A 17,688-nucleotide genomic window follows, 5' to 3' on the forward strand; every position below is an offset into this window, starting at 1 on the left:
TCTTGGGACTTCCCTTACCTCTCCACTCAGGGCCGTGGATGGTGACACCTGGCTTGGCCAATCAGGAATTCCACCTTCTTGGTTATAGCAATTGTTTCAGGGACTGGCACAAGATATAATCCGGGTCCAGGAGACTCAATTCTGGGATTTTTTTGTGGGAGCTGTTGGAAAGGCAAAGCGAGCTCTCCTTTGCAATTGCAGTGCTGGAGGATGGCAGTCCAGAGCAGTGGGGGCGACTGTGTGGGGAGGGCCTGTCTGAAAGCAAAGCCACAGAGAAAATCTGAACACACAGAGATCAAGGCTGATGACATCAAGATTCAGAACAGCTGAGGTTAAGAGGTTCCGGAAGCTTAAAAAACACATTAAAGAGAATTGTTAATCAGCTGCAGAATACACATGTTTAGAATCTCACTGAATCCTGGTCAACTTAAGCAGATTTTCCTCATTGGCTTTGTGTTCCAAAAGGAGATTTTAGTTGTAGTTTCAGGGAAAGAAGTTATTTCTGCCATTTACTGCATTATATAGAAGGATCAAATTCACTCTTATTGAAAACTATGAAAGAGTCCGAATTTCAGAGCTGAAAGGGAACTTAGAGTCTGTCTAGACTGATGCTTTCCAAATCATGGGACATTTTTACAAGAGGTCTTTAAATCCATATATGACACAAACTTTGTTTTTACATGGACCCCCCCCCCATATATATGGGACATATTTACAAATGGTCATTTTTCAAATGTATTCAGATACTGCTGTGATTAACCATTTTAGGATTCATTCAAAGTCTGGCCTGAAAGCACACTAGCTATTTATCAACCAATGAAGCTATTTTTGCAGTCAGTATGAAGCAAAGATTTAATACCAACCCTTAGTAGGCAGAAGGGTCAGATTTTTTCTTATGTTTATATTTTTTTATGTTTATATTTTTCGCATGACTAAAACGATTTTAAAATATTTTCATGGACCAAAATGTTGATTTATATTGAATGAAGAAACTAAAGGCAGATGTGAGTTGTGGATTCTGTGATACTTTTGTCATTGTTCCTGTGTGGCATGGTACCCAGGTAATAAATGGGGAACTGGTGAAGAGTCCTATCTCTGTCACTGTTAATCTCTGCCTTTGTTGCCAGCTCTTGCAGTGCATGGCCCCTGTGTCCCTTCCTCTCCCTTTGTACTCCCTCCCCTTCTTGCTGAACTCCTTTCTTCCAATGTTTTGGAAGAACTTGGCTCTTATTCTGGCCTTGGCACACGTGATTGCTTGGTGTAGAATGTTCCCTACCAGCCTTCTTTGCATAAGTTAATGCCTCCTCTGTTCTCACCTCTTAGCTTGAGTCACTTGTTGCAGAGAGGCTACTCTGCTTACACTCATCTCAGCCTGTCCATGTCCAGTCGTTCTAAGCACTTCTCTAGTGTGTGCTGGAGTTTGAGCAGGTCTGACTTCCCTGCAAGGCTGAAATTTCCTGAAAGCGGGTCCCATGTCTGTATTTGTGCATTATGGGTCTTGCTACCGCCTGGCCCTTCATAAAATTAGTTGCACAAATTGAGTAGTCTGCTAAGGTGTCTTAAATTTACACTTTATGCTCCTGAGCCTCTATGATGACATTTAAAAAATATTCACATGCTTTATTTCTTTTTCTGTTCCTGAAACTAGTCTTAGAACTCTTCAAGGGCAGAAACTGTATTGCATTTGTCTTTCTATCACCAATGTATGTACCTATTTTTATCCAAAATGTGAAGAGAAGGCCCACCTGCAAATTTGTGACATAACCAGGAAACTATGTCCTATATACAGTCCTTTTCTAAAAACAGCCCAGCACATGCTCTGGTATAATCTGACTCAGATGCTTCATACAGTAGACTTTCAGGAACATGCCTGTCTTTGTACACTAGTTAAAACCCCTGAATTGAGTTAGCTTGTAAAAGGTCCATTTAAGCAGTGGCTAAGATAAGGTGAATTTGTTACTCCTGGGTTTAACTAGAAGCCAGGGCTTTTTAAGCTGTGTGCATTTTGTTTTTCACAATCACCCACTTTGTTACTTAACCTTGAGGAAAGTGAAAGGATTGAGGGACATGTGGCCTGGGAAGACCACCCAGGGATCAGGCTACATTTACCATAACATGTAGCCACAAACTGTTGGGGCTACCTACCCTGGGTTTATACCCTCGCTTTGCTACTAATAGCTGTGTGACCTTAGTGAGTGACTGTATCTCTCTGAGCTTTATTATTATTACTTTTTATAGTGAAGCCAAGAGAATAGTACCAACCCCAAAGAGCTGTAGGAAGCATGGTTAAGGCCATGTAGATAAAGGGCTCTGCACAGGGCCAGATGGAGGGTTCATGGTCACAATCCCTGACTCTTTATCAGTGGGACGTGGATGGGCAGGTGGAGCTGAGCAGCCTGGGTGGGATGAACATTTTGGATAGAGGAAACCCTGGCTTGTCTTTCTCTGCAGCTGGAGTGGTAAATTAGAGAAGATTAAAAAGATCCCAGGGAATAGGTAATAACTCTGTCTAAGACATTATTAACCATTTTTTTTAAAGGCTGAGGGGTGGGGCTGTGGGAGCTGGGGTACCAGTAGCTTGAAGACAAAGATGGCATTTGGGTATAACAGTAGTCTTCTTCCAGAAGAAGACAATAGTAAAGGCCTTCAAGAAGACAGAACAGATACTTAAAATCTAGCTCAATACCGATCAGATGATGAAACATAAAGCGCTTCCGGCAGCTGCAGACTTGATAGTATTTTCACTATAGATTTTAAATGTGGCATTTTATTTGCAGGATACGTCACTTACATGCTCACTTCCCCTGACAACTGATAATTAATTATCATTTTTTTTAAACAGTGAGGATTCAGATTAGATAATAGAGTGGAATTATACTCTTAAGTTATAAAGTGCAACACAAATGTAAAGAATAATCACAAAAGTACTCTAATTCAAATACAGACCTACTTAGCTCCTTCTCACCTGTTCTCCACATTTGCCCTAGGGTGTTTCTAAACCCCACTCTAGTCACAGCTTTCCCTTCTTTATAGTTCTGGCTTCAATATTTATAGCAGTAATTGTCATTTTTACTACGTTCTTAACTTTTGTTAAATGGTCTAAAATACCGTGTAGCGTAGAAAGCACCTTTTTCTTACTCTCCTCTTTCCAGTTCTGCTCTTCAGAGTAGAGTTTGCAAAACGACCTCAGGGTTGAAGTTATCAGGATATTCAAGTGCATTGGTGGGGTTTCCGGGATTAAAAAATTTATTTAAAATACAACTATATCATCATTACTTGTATCAAGTTTGGAATATACTGGAAAGGAAAAATATGTCTTCCCTTTTATTGTCCAAACGTATCATAGTTTACCTAACCATTACCATATTGTTGACTGGACTCCAAATTATTTAATTATTCCCTTAATTTTGGGACTCTGAAATTATTTCCAATTCTTGTTACTATAAATAGCATTTCAGAAAACATCACTTTACATATATTTTAAAGTTGTTTCCTTCAAATTGATTATCCAAATTGTAAAATCTGCACCAAATAATGCAAGTATTTTTATGGGTCATGGTGCTTAATAACAAACTACCTTCAAAAATAGCTTTGCCAACATATGGCACTGTTAAAAATATATGAGAGTACCATTTTCACCCCATCCTTACCATTCCTTTTGACTTTTGATCAGATAATATCTTATTGTTTCAAAGTCTAGGCCTCCTTATTTATTTATTTAATTTTTAAAATTGATTTTATTTTTTAAATACATGACAGCAGAATGCATTACAATTCTTATTACACATATAGAGGACAATTTTTCACATTTCTGTTTGTATATAAAGTATGTTCACACCAATTTATGTCTTCATACATGTACTTTGGATAATGATGTTCATCACATTCCACCATCATTGCTAACCCCCTGCCCTCTCCCTTTCCCTCCCACCCCTCTGCCCTATCTAGAGTTTGTCTATTCCTTCCATACTCTCCCTTCCTACCCCACTATGAATCAGACACCTTATTTTGTGCTTACATTCGGCATTTGTTTTTTGGGGATTGGCTAACTTCACTTAGCATTATCTTCTCCAACACCATCCATTTACCTGCAAATGCCATGATTTTATTTTCTTTTATTGCTGAGCAATATTCCATTGTGTATATTTTTAATCATGCTAACATACATTGCCTGAGTATTATTCTTTGTGGGAAACTTATTTAGACATAAAATTTTAAACTCTACTTTTAAACTTAGATTTCCTTTAGGGTTCAAAATGCTGAAACTTAATTGCTTTCAAACTCATGATTATCAAGTCACAAAATATGATGAGTTTGAGCATTATTTCTCATACATTTATTATTTTGTTATTTTTATTATTTTCTCATGCATTTATTATTCAATTGTAGTTTCTGCAGCTTGTTGCTATAAGAAAAATTATGGTGAATCACACGCTATCCTGTATTGACCAAGAAAACAACTCTGTTGCTATAGTTGTCTGGCATGTCATGATTAAATACATGGTGAAGTTCAGAAGTATTTCCAAAGTTCCCTGTTCCAAAATTTGCTAAAAACCTATGAGCTGCTTGCATCTGCAAGCACGAAATGATTCATTTGATGTTAGTGTCTTTGGATTCTTTGACTGAAGAGGGCATACAAGGAAATGGAAAGGGCCCTCATTTAAATGCAAATAAAGACTTGATAATTTTTCTTTTCTCTTTGTTCACTGGAAAAGATTTATAGTATGGCGAAGAGAAATTCCACGCTGGCTCTCAGGCATTTGCATCTACATGATGCCAACTTTTCTGAGTGCACTGTAAATTTTGTTCTCAAGCCATTGTTTCATGCTATTTTTCACCAGGGCAAATAAATGGATTGATCTCAGAAACCAGACAGTTGCACGGATGGCTGGTCCAATTGATCCACCTGCCTTAATGGATCACTGTGCAACAGTGTGGAAAAAGAGGAAACTTGATTTAAGTACCATTTTGATCAGAGGCTGAAGTCCTGATGTGAGGGCTCAGGTCATGTCAATGTCTTCCAGTTAACTCTATCCTGTGTGAGCTCATCTGAAAGGAAATGGGGAACCTTGCTTATCTCACCTAAATCATGTGCCCAACAAATCGGGTTGGTTTTCATGGCTATAACATTTGACAGGTTTTGCGAAGCCTTTTCAATTTTTCAAAACCCTCATTCATCTTCTTCCACCCCTTACCAGATCTTGTCTCAACCCTGGCAAAACACAGACGTCCTTTCCCAACTAGTGAGAGGAGCTAGGAAAACATCTTTTCTTATGTTGTTCTCCAAACAGTTGTTTCATGGTATCCTTCAGAGGCAAACAAATGAACTGTGCTGAGGAATCAGTTTCATGGGTGACTTGAAAAAAATGGATCCATCTACCTTAATGGATCATTGTGTAAGAGTGTTAAAATGATACCACCAACATCCACCCAGCCCATTTTGCCTTCAAGCTCCAGGGTTGCAGTGCTTGGAACTCAGCCATGTCTTTCCTGTTCAGTGACAATGAACAAGTGGCAGCTCTCATCTTTGGAGGAACTGAGGGTTGGGGATAGGTGTGGAAGAACTGTGAGGTGCCAAACTTGTCTGTTAAATCTTTGTCTGCTAAAGTTTTTGCCTTGGTTTTTTCTTTATTTTCTTTCTTGTTTCTACTCTTCCTTAGCACTTTCCTCAATCACGGCATTGGCAGAATTAGTGTACTTCTCCCACCTGCAGACTTCTCTATCTGCTGAGTCTCCAGCCCTCTTCCCTATCATGTTGCCTATTCATAATAGTTAAGTCTCTTGAAAATGAACATCTTTTCTTGCTACCTTGGCTTCATTGTTCATTTGATTTTTGCTTTTAAATATTAATGAAGCTCCGAAGTTTTCTTTGCACAGATTTCTTGAGATCAGTGTGTGCTCCGAAATATAGCAGAACTTTGTCACTCTTCCTCATCAGAGTCATACCCCTGCCATGGCAGCTTCTTCTGCTCCTGTGGCTGGTGTTTCACTCTAAGTAAACTGTGAGTTTGTTCTTCTGTCATGTTACCCATCCTGGGACGTCAGTGCTGTGCTGTGGTCAGGTCAACCTTTCTTTGGAGGGTGTTTTTTTTGCCTCAATTGTTTGTATTCTGGGGAAGGATGTACCCTTTCTGTGGTCTATGTGTAGGTAAATGACTACACAAAGAGGGTGCAAGAGATGATATGAAAATGAACATGTGCAGAATAAAGGCTGTTTGAACACAGATTATGCTCCTGACTTTTATTTATAAGAACAGAATTTTCTAGCAAAAGGGAATAGAAATGTAAATTTAGATTTTGGTGATTCATTACATACTATGAAATGTTCTATTTCAACATTCAAAAACAAGGTAAAAGTGCAAGTTATTCATTCATTTAGTCAGCATATATTATTTAGGCATATAGGATAATAAGATTTTGCATCAAAATAATGGATATACAAAGATGAATAAAATAAAATAGTTTCCACCCATAGAGATCTAGCAGTCTGAGGGAAGACACATATTCAAAAACCGATCATTTGAAAACCACGTGAGGATTATGTACATAGACGATTAACGGAGTATGGATAAATGAATACCTGAATGAGTGAATAAATCTATCTACATCCTTCAGTGAAATGGAAGGCAAATAGTCGATCTGCTACTTATTGGATATGGTGATTTGAAAATACATCTGCAACTTTTTAAAACACTCTTCCCATCAAGATGTGGGGTTTATGTTCTTTTTCTTTCCTTCCTTCCTTTTTCTCTCTTTTGCTACTGGGGATTGAACCTGGGGCCTTGCACATGCTAGACAAATGCTCTGCAACTGAGCTACATCCCCTGTCCTGAATTATTTTCCTTGAGACTGGGCAGAGGTTGGACTATTTTTCCCAGTAGAGATGCTATGTGACTTCCAAAGCTGATATACACAGTGATGCAGATCCTGCCTGGCTTACTGGAGCACACATGCTGGAACTCCAGGCACCAAGTTGTGAAGAAGTTCAAGTTAGCCTGTGTAAAGAGACTACATGGAGAAGCCCTCAAAATACTTGAAGAAAAAGAGAGATGCCTGGCCAAACTGCAGCTGTTGCAACCTGTCTACTGTTCAGCTCCAGCCCCTATCTGACAGCAACCACCTGAGAGACCCTATACCAGAATTACCAAGGAAGCCTGTCCCAGATTCCTGATCCACTGAATAAGAGAAAAGACTATTTGTTGTTTTAAGATACGAAGTATTGGGTAAATTTTTTCTATATCAGCACAAAAGCAAAACAGATATTGTTTCTTTGTAGTGGGCTACTGCTATAAGAAAACCTAAATCATGTAATCTCAGCTTTATGTCTGGGCAGCACGTAGGAAGAAGAACTTTGAAGAAATTTCTAGCAGAAACCTAATTGGCCTTGAGGAATCTATTGTAAAGATTTAGGGAAATCTTTATTGGAAATAGGAGGAAAGGAAGCTTATGTTGGGTGGTGGTAGAAAGTTTAGCCAAATTGTTACCTGTAGCAATGTGGAAAAGAGAAAAGATATCAAATGAACTGATGGATCTGTAGAAAAATCTGCAGGCTGAAGGTTGAAAAGTTTCTCTAGATGTGTATGCTATGGTACAAATGAAAACATAAATAAAAAATACAATTATTCAGTTTTTGACAAAAACTTAGAGAAAATATTAATATGCCAAGATTGTTTGAAAATAGAATTGTTTCTTACTTCTGGTTTCACTATATAGCAAAAACTCTCAAATAGTTTCAGGTCAAAGTCAAATCCTTGTTTTTTCTCTAAGATTCCTCTTAGGACTTCAGAAAGATGATAGATGGTGCTTCTAAGAATTCTAAGGTATTTAATAATTGGATTTTAAAGACTCTTAGAGGGAATTTGCAATAGGAATCTCACAGGTAGTTCAAGGTAGGAAAGGCTTACTTTGAAGCGTTTTGCATAACTTTTGTTTAATGAAATTGATTACACATTGATACACAAAAATTCCAAGTTTTAGAAGAATTGTATCAGCACAGACACAACAAAATGAAAAGGACCGTTCCTCCTGTGAACTAATGTGGGCAGGAAGGAGGCTGAGAACTGTGTTTAGTTGTAAACAGGGTAGTTTTCACTTTTCTGTGAAAACTGACTTAGAAGGTGAAACTGTTTTAGCCAGCTTTTCATTGCCGTGACCAAAATACTTGATAAGAACAACTTAGAGGAGGAAAAGTTTATTTTGGCTCAGATTTCAGAGATTCAGACTGTGGTTGACTGACTCTATACTTCTGGGCCCAAGGTAAAGGAGAACATCATGATGGAGGGGTATAGCAGAGAAAAGTAGCTCAGCACATGGCAACCAAAAAGGGGGTGGGGGGGGGGCGAGAGAGAGAGAGAGATCTCTGTTCACCAGGAACAAAATATAAACCCAAAGGCATACCCTAGTGATCTATCTCCTCCAGTCACACCCTACCTACCTACAGTTACTACTCAGTCAATCCATCAGTGGATTATTCCACTGATCAGGCTCCAACTCTCATAATCTAATTATTTCATCCCTGAACCTTCTTGCACTGTCTCACACATGAGCTTTTGGGGACGCCTTATATCTAAAGCATAACAGAAACCAAAATCAGAGAGAGTGAATCCAAGAGCCTCAGAAACTCATTCTCTGAAAGTAGGTCTGAGTTTTAAGCCTAGAACTGGCAATGAACACAAGCTTGGATTTTCAGAACTGGTACAAACCAGTGGCTGATATATGCTTGTTGTTTTTCCTATTAGGAATGAAAGTATCTGTAATCTCCCTGACCCATCAATTTATGGTAGGTGTATGGAACAGATAACTCTCATGCTGTTTCATAAGTCTTCAGATTGAGAGAAACTGTACCCAAGGAATCATGTCCAAACATCCAAGGAAATGCCATCTGCAGTTGGATTTGACTTAGATGATAAAATCCTGAAACTCTAGTCTGATACATTAATGGAATAAGACTATAGAGTCTGGGAAAAGAGAGAATATATTTTCTATGTGACAGGAATCTAAATAATTTGTAGCCAGGAAGTGAGCAGTAGTGATTTTCCAACATGTCTGCAAATACTGTGACATACTTCCTGTTAAGAGGTTGGGTCTAGATTCCTTTTTATTGAAACTGGTTGGGCTTTTGAAACTATTTTGATCACAGAGTAGGGCAGAGGGGCACCTTGTAACTTTTAGTGCCTGATCATACAGGACAATGCAACTTCTGCCTCTTTGTTGGAATGGAACCTGTGTACCAGGTAAGCAGTCTGACTACCCTGAAGCCACCTGCTGTGAAACTCAACTGGTCTACCTAGAGAGGTTATATAAAGGAGCCCTGAAACAGCATGGTGGTGGGCAGGGGAGAGGGAGAGAGGGAGAGAGAAGATATGGGGGAGGGGACAGAGTGGGGGAGAAGAGAGAGAGAAAATATCAGCTGTTCTGAACCTTCCATTCTTCTTGTTCCAGCCACCAAGTGATTAGATGAGAAGTCCCAAGCCAGACTCTCCTGGCAATGCCTTCCTCAAATTCCTGACTCACAGGAACTGTGAATGATACTGTAATAATCATCACTGAATTTTGTGGTGAATTGTTATACAGTCATAGACAACTAGCACACTGACCATGTTAATTGGAACAATGTATATCTTTTTTATGCTTCCACCTGGGAAAATCAACATTCCTTTATTTACTATATGATTTATGACAGACGCCTTGTAAGCAACTGGTTGAATGATTAAATCAATGAACATCTGCATTTTAATTTAAGAAAATTGGAGAGATTAAGTAATTTACCTAAGGTCATGAGGAAAGCAAAAGTCACAGTTGGGTTTGAAACATCCCAAAGTCATTTATTAAAATGCAGCAGTTCAACATATATTTCATTCATACAATACTATTTTGTCATGGGTCAACTAGGTGCCAGGTACTGTGCTAAGTAGTGGAGTTAACAAGGAACAAGACATTCATGGTTCTTTCCCTAACCTGACTAATCTTCTAACAGGAAACTGAGATACGCAAGAAGTGATTTTATGTTTTGATAAATATGGAAAGAAAATATGAGAGTGGCAAGACTGGTTACGAGAGTGAATGCTTACTTTAGGTGTTTAGGGAATTTCTTGCAAGGTGGAGACATCTGGTTCTGGTTCAGACCAGAACTCCAAGGCTGAAAATTAGTCAGCTCTGTGAGGAGGGGACACAGCCTCTGTCTCAATGAATTAGAGAACTATGGTATGTATGTAAGCTCCCTACTCAGTGCTGTAAGTTTCTGTTGTTTCACTTTCCAGAGCCTCTGATGAATACAACAAACAGTAAAAAAGTTTTGCCTGGGTATCTGAGGGTGAGCGCCTCCTTGAACTTCCCAACTGTGGTCCCTTTCTCACCTCACACTAGTCCTGGCCGTATTTGTGGACCTGCAAAATTTGGGTCTGCATTACATTATAGCTTATCAGGTTTAAAACCCATCTAATAAATAAAAGACATAGACACACCAGGAACACATCCATAGAAAAAAGTCAAAAATTGGTAGTGTTTTAAAATAGTCACATGATTAATGGGGATTTTACAACAAGAAGCAAAGAAATTGGCTCTTACATGGAGGCACAGGACTTGCTGAGAAACAAGTTTGGGGTTATGTAGTGGGGTGAGTGGCTCATTGAGCCCATTATTTTTTGGTAGCTGTTAAGGGCTGCAAAAATCAGCTCCAAATGGGCAAAAGGTGGTGGTCACTTCTAAGAGAGGAAGGGGTAGGGGTGGCACAAGAGAGAAAAAATGAGAGAGAGAGAGAGAGAGAAAGAGAGAGAGAGAGAGAGAGAGAGAGAGAGAGAGAGAGAGAGAGAAAGCAGTGTCCAGCCAATGACCTTAGTGAGGATTTGGATTTGTGACTGCTGTTCCAGAATGGAATGGGAAAATTAAATATTCACAAAATCATCTTCTGTAATATAAATATTTATTTTGGTCAAATTCTTAGAAACTTTCCTCTGAGACTTGAAAAGCATGTATTACAGCACTTGGGTTCAGAAGACATGGCGAGTTGAGCCAGGATTCTCCTTCATCAGGATGTGGAATCACATCCTCCCTGCAGGTTCTAAATCATCCCTGGGACAATGCAGATATTAGCAGAGGCGAAACTATGTGACTTGCAGACATGCCTGGGGAGATGGTGCCAAGCTGCAGACCTAAAACGCATTCCGCACTTTGGGAAGAGATAATGTGTTTCCATTCACTTCATGTTTTATCTTCCAAGTATTCTTTTGGTCTAAGCAGTTCTGCTTATTTTACTTATTGTTCATTTCTCTCTCACAGTCTCTGAGGGATTATTTTTCCAGAGGAGCATGTGGTTCAAGGTCATTTCTAATTTCTGTAATGTGTTACTATTAGGTTATTGATATCTTTCTACTCTAAAGTCTTTCTACTCCCCTTCTTTCTTTAAAAATTTTGTATGTGGAACTGCTTTCTTTCTTTCCTTCCTTCTTTTCTTTTTCTTTCTTCCTTCCTTCTTTCCCTCCTTCCCTCCCTTTCTTTCTTCTTTCCTGTCTCTCTCTTTCTTTCTCCTCCTCTTTCTCACTCCTTCCTTTTTTTTTTTTTTTTTGCAGTACTGGGGATGGAATCCAGAGCCTTGTGCAAGTGCTGAGCTACACCTCAGACCACTTTTCTTCTTTTCTACTACACTTGTTATTACAGACATCACTGCAACTAATCAGCCTCTGGATTCAGAAGGAAGCAGGAAAGCTTGGATTCTCCTCATCTAGAAAGTTCAAGCCAATGCAGGTTTATTGAGTAACTACTTGAGCACAGCCATATTTCCTGGATGCTGGAGGTCTCGTGTTAGTGAGTTTCTGGAACAGCTCACCATCTAGAGTAATTATCTATTTAAAGAACCGTGTGTGGTAAATAGGCAATTATAATGATGGTTTATAAACATTAAAAATGTATAGTGCATATCCTTGGGCTGTTCATACTGGGATGATGTTGAGTAGTCTTTTGAAGAACAGTTTATAGAGTTTTACTCTAGAAAAGATTTATTAGCTCATTAATTTCATTCTTTGGACATTTATTAAGCACTTATTGTGTGCCAGAAATATGTAGATAGTGGCAAGACAAAGTGGATAAGAAGAGTCCCTGCCCTTACAGAACTCACAATAGATAAGGAAACAGATGCCTGAGATGTTTTTAAGTACTATATAGCAGTCCACATAGGCCTGATGAGTGCACAGGGGAGAGCTCATTCCTTCGGGGGAGGCTTCTGGAAGCTTCAGAGAGATAAAAGCAGAATTTTCAAAGATGAGTGAATGTTTATCAGGCTTTTGTAAAAGAGGGTAAAGAGGGAGAAAGAATACTCCAAACCAAGCATGTGCAAAGGCCAGGAGACTTGAAATAGCCTCACACATTTTGGGGACTAGCAAGACATTCAGTCTGGTTGAAGCTTCAGATGCTTATGGTGGGGTCCAGGGAAAACAGCCTGCAGGGAGTGGGCAGGGCATTTCTGGAGGACCACATACTGGCAGAAAGATCAAGTGTATGGAGAGAACCACAAGTGATTTGGACTGTCTTAGATGTGGGAAAGGGAAGACACTCAGAGAGGCAAGAAGGGACCAGGACAGGAAGACCCTTGAATGCTGGTTTAAAGCTAATGAAATTTTTCCACGTCAGTGATGGGGAGCCATGGATGGAGTAAAAAAAAATGTTTTCAATCATAAAATTATCACACAATAACATTTTGTTCTTGGAGTACAGCTCTATATATTTTGACAAATACATACAGTCATATAACAGCTTCTATAGACATTATAGAAGAGTCCTATCATGTCAAGAGTCCCTTCGGTGGCTCTCTCTTAGGATCTGACTCTTCCCCTACCCCAGGCAACCACTGATCTGTTCCTGTAAATTTGCCTTTTCTAAAAAAATGTCATACAAATGGAATCACATAATACATAATTGTTTTTTCAACATTGGGATTGAACTCAAGGACACTCTAGCACTGAGTTATGTCCTCTGTCCTTGTAGGGTCTCACTAGGTTGCTGATGGCTGGCTTTGAACTTGCAATCCTTCTGCCTCAGTCTCCTGAGTAGCTGGGGTTATGGAGTGGGCCACCACTCCGGGCTACATAACAGGAAACTTTTTGAGTCTGGCTCCTTTCACTTGGGGTAATGCATTTAAGATTTATCCATTCAATGTGTTTATCATTAGCCTTTTCCCTTTTATGACTGAGTGGCATCTTGTGGCATGTGTATACCATGGATTTTTAATTCATTCAACAATTGGCGAGGGGCATTTGGATTACTTTCATTTTATGGTGATTGTGAATAGAACTATTATGAACATTTTGGTACAGGTTTTTGTAGAAACATAACTTTAATTCCTCTTGGATAAATACCTAAGAGTGAAATTACTGGATCATATAGAGAGTGTACATTTAATTTTATAAGACCCTGCTAAACAGTTTTCTTTTTTTCCCCATTTTTTTTTTTTGGTTGTGAATAATTGTGGGATTTGTTCTTACATATGCATACATGCACACAATATACCAATGTAATTTGGTCAATATCATTTTCCCCAGTGTATTTCCCCTTTATCTCCCCTCCTCCCTCCCCCATCCCTTTCCTCTGCTCTGCTGATCTCCCTCGATTTTCATGAGATTCCCCCTACCTTTCTTGTCCTTTCTAGCTTCCACAGGCCAAGCTGCTTTCTAAAGTGCTTGCACCCTTTTCTGATCCTACTGGAAATGTATGAGAGTTCCAGGTGTTCTGCATGCTTGTCAGCACTTGGTATTGTCAGTATTTAAGGAATTTCAGTCACTTGTAGGCATGCAGTGATACTTGCCTGATGACTAGTGCTGCTGAATGCCTTTCATGAATTCTTTTGTTATGGTTTGGATGTGAGGTGTCCCCCAAAAGCCCAAGTGTGAGACAATGCAAGAAGGTTTGGAAGAGAAATGATTGGGTTACAGTGAATTAATCCCCTATGGGATTGAGTGGTAACTGGAAGCAGGTGGGGTATGGCTGGAGGAAGTGGCTCATTGCGGGCATGGCTATGGGGTATATGTTTTGTATCTGGACTCGTGGGGTCTCTGTCTACTTCCCGATCATCATGTGAGGTACTTCTCTCCACTACACTCTTAGGCCATGATGTTCTGCTTCACCTTGGGCCCTGAGGAATTCAGTTGGTTTTCTATGGACTAAGACCTCTGAAATAGTGAGCCTTCAAACTTTTCCTCCTCTATAATTGTTCTGGTTGGGTTCTATAGTCCCAGCAGCGAAATAGCTAAAACATTTTTCCTTTTTTTTTTTGCTTTCCATATATCTTTGGTGAAGAGTTTGTTCAAATCTGCTGCCCAATGTATTATACTGTGTTTCCTTATTGTCCAGCTTTGAGAGTTCCACATATATTCAATATATAAGTCCTTTTTTTTTTAGAGAGAGAGAGAATTTTTTAATATTTATATTTTAGTTTTCGGTGGACACAACATCTTCATTTTACATTTATATGGTGCTGAGGATCGAACCCAGAGCCCCGTGTGCCAGGCGAGCGGGCTACCGCTTGAGCCACATCACCAGCCCAAAGTCCCTTATCTTATAAGTGTTTTACAAACATTTTCTTCCAGCCTCTGTTTTTTTTTTTTGTCTTTTTATTCTCTCAACAGTGTTTTTGCAGAAGTTTTCATTTTGATGAGCTCAGTTTATCATTTGTTTCCTTTATGGACCAGCTTTTGGTGTATCTTCTAGGAAATCTTCACCTGAGCAAGGCTTCAAAGATTTTTCTCCTATATTTTCTTTTAGGTGTTTTTATAGTGTAGGTTTAGCATTTAGGTCTATGATCCATGTGGGGTTAATTTTTAGATAAGGTCAGTTCTTTTTAGTTAAGGTTGTGTTTTAGAAAGCTTGTTCTAGTAATAATTGTAAGAAGTTTAAAAAAATGCTGTCTCTCTTACCTTCTGTGATTGTACATCTGAGTGAGATGATCAGTATTGGGCTTTCCTGATATTGTGAGTGATGTCATGATATTAAGGGAAAACATATTTATTTGATTAAAGGATAAGATGATATCTTGCCTTAAAGTCCAGGTGTTGGCTTATGAAAATCAAATCTGAGATATTAGTTGTCGTTTATTCTGTAGACAGCAAAGAAAATACATAAGAAATTAGAGCTTTCTCTACACAAAGTTTTTTTTTTTTCAGTGAATAAAGTCTATGCTTTTCTTGAATTTTATTTTAATTAATTTAGAAACTATTGAAAGAGAGATGGAGTTAGAAGACAGAAGTTTAGGCTATGGAATCCAACTACTGTGGTTCCAGTTCCAGTCTCATGAACTGGGTAACACTGGGAAAGGTTCGTAAAAGTTGTGGGCACATTTTCTTCTCTATAAAGTGTGAATAATAATGGTAACACTTATACATACATTAACTGAAATAATGACTTAAAGTATTTAATCAAGACTGATACATAGTATGTGATAAATAAATATCAGCCATTATAAACATGAAGAAAACCAAGAACCTACTTTAAGGAATTGCATTATGCATTTTGCAGTGATATAACAATACAATAATATATAACTTCCTTCCCAAGGGAATTTGCAATTGGCAGGCCATTTGGGAATATAGGTAAAGAACTACCAGTTAAAAGTCAACCAAAATGGCAAAAGTGCTGCATTAGACTTACAAGATGACATGAGGCTAGCATGATTCACAACTTCCAAGTGGGTTAGAGGATGGTTCAGCAGAGAAGGTATTTCATTTGGACCTTGAAGGATGAGTAGGGGCGCAGACATGAGAAGAGAAAGAGAAAGACTCAAACAGGGGTCTACAAAAGGTTCAGAGAAGGATTTTTCTGAACTTAAGTGTAGGGGGCTGCGCAGAAAAGAAGTGATGAAAAAAGCAAGTAAAGACTAGATTGTAAAGAGCTCAGGATGCCAAGAGAAGGGTTGGACTTGGTTTTGCTTATGCACAATATTTTATGACCTTTTCATATCAGTGCTCTTAAAAAGCCAACCTTAAAGAGAACTCGTCCAAAGTTTTATTTCTCTTCCTTTGGAAAAAAAAAATCACCCTTGTAAATCATTAATGGCTCATTTAAAAAAGGAGATTACAGTCCTGGGGATTTACTATTTTTCTATTCAGCAAAGAAATAAAAAGAAGCATATTGAATTATGTGAAATGTGAATTGGCCTCTGTGCTCCAGTACTTATCTGGGACAGATTTATAAATACTGAAATGATATAAATGACCATTGTTCAGTCCCTTTAATATTAAAGAGCTTTTGATGGCAAAGAAAGGATAAGGAAAGAAAAAGTTTTGGGGATATTAAAGTTACTCTTCTATTCTTCCATGTTGAATTAGGTCTAATTAGCACTTGAAGATTTTTAGCTTTCTGCCTCTTCTGCCAATTTTTGGAACATCCAAGGAGGAATCATCCCTGAGTGCATTTTGAAGGTAACTGTGATCTTAAATAATTTGATCACTTTTCATTGTGCAATATTATTGAGGCAGAACTAATATTCAGATAATTAATTTCTTTGAAAGGTTTAATTATTTCTAAAAATGACACAAGATTATATTTCTCAGATGTTTAATCTGATGTCTCCTAGGATAACTCAGGAGAGCAGGGTTGGGGAAGTGAAGATAAGAAAGTGCTCACATGCTAAATGAGGTACAAAATACTTGAAGTACCATTCTGCAGTTGAAGAAAAAACTCTCCCAAGAACTAAATATGGAAACCAAATCTTTAATTCAGTATTTCAAGTATATTTAATTCTCTTAGAGAAGTGTACCTATATCACCATTAGAAATAATTGTCTATGGCATTTTTATCATTGAAAAGGAGGATAGAAATAAAAGCTGTTATTCACAAGCTTTTTAAGGCAAAGTGTGGTGCTGGGGATGAAACCTAGGGCCTTGTGCATGCTAGGCAAGTGTATTACCACTAAGCTACATTGCCAACTCCAGTACCCAAAATTTTGTCTTTAGCACTGACCAAGTTGTTCCCCCATTATTGACAGTCAGCATTGGCTTTACGAATTTTCTACTGTGGCAATTCTTTAGGCTTACTTCTCCAAAAGATTTTTCTTGTTTCATCAAAAAACTAATCTAATTAGTACTCCATTTCCTTAGGGCTGTGGCAAGGGACTGTAATTTCTATTAAAATAATTTTGAAGTTATTTCTTTAAAGTAATTTTTTGAGTAAACTTGCTCATTCATTTGATTTTTATTGAGTGCAATGTATATATTTATCATCTCTTATTGGGTAAATCTATTTTCACTTAGCTTAAAAGGTCAATAATAAAAAATTTAGAATCCAATGTGCTGGGTTCAAATTCTGAGTCTACTTTTAACCTCCCAAGTGTCTCTGCCAATTCACATAACTTACCTGAATCTCAAGTCTTTCAACTGTAGAATGGTGTGAGAAAAATAATTTCACAGGGTTATTGAGAATTCCATGAAGGGGATTTGCAAACTGTAAACTGCTGTTTAAATGTTTTATTTATTTTTTTTTCATGACTAATTTCCACTAATGGAGCACTTCAGTTCCATAATGTAACTTATTTTATGGTGAAAGTTTCAGGCACATAGCTGGGAATTGGATACAGGCTGTTCTTTGGAATGAGTGACAGGCTGTGTATTTTAAAGATGTCTGCAATGATAATTCCCATCCCACATGGTCTTGCAGTGCAATATTGACAGTCCTCCCATTGGGGTCCATGTTTCCTCCACTTGCACC

The sequence above is a fragment of the Marmota marmota genome, unplaced genomic scaffold, assembly GCF_001458135.2.
Source record: "Marmota marmota marmota unplaced genomic scaffold, marMar, whole genome shotgun sequence".
NCBI classification, from domain to species: domain Eukaryota; kingdom Metazoa; phylum Chordata; class Mammalia; order Rodentia; family Sciuridae; genus Marmota; species Marmota marmota.